General features: G+C 33.4%; 1 protein-coding gene across 3 annotated transcripts in view; it reads left to right on the forward strand.

Annotated features, from left to right (window-relative positions):
* Positions 1-2,500, forward strand: part of LOC145247430 (rap guanine nucleotide exchange factor 4-like) — a 1,873,173-nt gene that overhangs the window by 1,415,311 nt on the left and 455,362 nt on the right. The gene's annotated exons all lie outside the window — the stretch shown is intronic.

Raw genomic sequence — 2,500 nt, forward strand, 5'->3', positions numbered from 1 at the left:
ATAAATCACATCTTTAAAGCATCGTACATTTATTTCGGCCACGTTCTTAACACGTTAAAACGTATTTTTTTTTTTTACACTCGAGACGCTTCCGTTTCACTTGTTCAAGAAAATTAAATGTATTTTTAACTGAAGCATATAAAAGCACCCAGGTTTTAAACGAAACAATAATCAAAAATTGTCTGCAGACGACTGTTGAAACTCAGTTAAAAGTACTTGCAAAAAAAAAAAAAAAGAAAAACAGATGGGCAAATACGACTATGGAGCTTTCTTCATAGATTCGATCGAGAAATAAGAACAACAATTTGAAAAATTGGAATATTACAAAAATAAAGCTCATTAATAAAACCACTTTGTATATATATATATATGTGTGTGTGTGTGTGTGTGTGTGTGTGTGTATGTATATATATATATATATATATATATATATATATATATATATATATATATATATATATATATATATATATATATATATACATAGTAATTGTCTGTATTTTTGAGATGAGGTGTTTTCATTTATTGAGATTGTCGGACTGACTTCCTCATCTTGGTTGTTATAGTCATAACGTTTCGGCCGTTTTGCCCTCCGGCCTTCATCAGGTGTTTTGTATCTAACTGGGTAACCGTTTGTTAGGAGTCTCGACTATAACAACCAAGATGAGGAAGTCAGGCCGACAGTCTCAATATATATATATACATATATATTTAGTAAAAATGGTAATTAATAAAAACATTCTGCATATGGGAATGAAACGCAGAAGATTGTGTAGCTTAATTGCCATAAATTTTCATAAATTGCTGCATATAAATATATATATATATATATATATATATATATATAGTTATCCCCATACAGTACTGTTTCACTGTTTCACAGCTCATCAGTGCAGCTAGATAAGCAACTACCTCAACCCAAGATCGACAGTTGGAGCTTCTAATCGTTGTGCTATTCAGCTGCTGCTATGCGGGCAGTGAATTAACAATGTTTTAATATTGTCCAAATACCTAAGCTCAATTTGTTTACACAATAGTCAGAAGTCATATAGTCAGAAACATAAGGTTAATATTCACAGACAACATGAATTGGAACAAATACATTGAGGTAATTGCCAAGGTTGCTGTGAGTAAGGTGGGCTATCTCTACCGTGCTAAAAGGCTACTTACGCCCGAGAGTATCCTATATCTCTACAAGGCCACAGTTACAGTGCACCCATTCATGGAGTATTGTCGCTATATCTGGCCTGATGCATCTACACCTAGTCTCTCGCTCCTGGACAATGCTAAAAAAATAGTCGCCAACCTAATAGGCTCTGAACTATCAATTAAACTTTAACCTCTGTTCCATCGCCGAAACGTGGCGTCCTCGTGTCTATTTTACAATGGCAAGAGCTCTGACGAACATACACTAGTACCCCATCAACTGTTACTTTTTTACTCATATCATGTTTAATGTTTGTGCAAAATTTCAAAAAATTCCAATGCGTAGTTATCGAGAAAAGTGCAAACAGCTGAACGGATGAACGGACAAGGTCCACTCTTTTGTCGAGGACCAACAATTTTATTCTGTCTTGATTAAATTATACAGTAAGTTACTTCAATTAAACTTAATAAAAATTCGATTAAAGAAAAAGTTTTTGTGGAAGGGATTACCGGCATGCAACAGCTGTTGCTAACAATATATATATATATATATATATATATATATATATATATATATATATATATACACACACACACACACACACATATATATGCGCGCACACACACACACACATATATATATGCACACACACACTCACACACACACACACACACATACATATATATATATATATTACACCTATGAAGACTGAATGATCGGTCGAAAATTATGTACTTGTAAAAAAAATTTTAAATTTTTTTTCAGAATGTTATTTTGTATTCCTGCACGTCACCAATTGAAAACGAATAAAGAAAAGTTATAAGCTTTTATACTTTTCGTATTCTTTTTTATACATTTCCATCCATCCATATATATATGTTATTAGGCACTATTTGTGTATGTGTGTGTTCGTTTTCTATGGACTCCAAAACGGCTGGGCCAATTTGGGGAAAATTTCAAGCAAATGTACTTTATGTGCCTGCGAGTGTTTTTAGATAGGCTTATTGTATTTATTTGCTTCCCCACCAAAGCAAATTAGGCACAAGGCCGTTTTTAATGTGGGGTAAAAACCAGCTCCCCTAAAAGTAGGCAAAAAGGGGGCACTCTGGTTACCAAAAATAATAATTGTCCCAGTATAAAGGATTTCCCCTCCATTGACTGGTACAAATTATCTTAAGTGCAGCATCTGCAGAACAGATACTACACCTGGATCTCGGCCCGACTCAATAGAAAAACACGAAATATATCCGATCAGTATCGAAAATCAATAATCGAAAAAAAGAAAACGATTAAAGTATAAACAGTCTGATTTTGATCAAAGTTAACACTTTTATACAGCCTAACACCACAAAT

The sequence above is a fragment of the Euprymna scolopes genome, chromosome 25, assembly GCF_053919585.1.
Source record: "Euprymna scolopes isolate OS-2025 chromosome 25, ASM5391958v1, whole genome shotgun sequence".
Taxonomy (NCBI): domain Eukaryota; kingdom Metazoa; phylum Mollusca; class Cephalopoda; order Sepiida; family Sepiolidae; genus Euprymna; species Euprymna scolopes.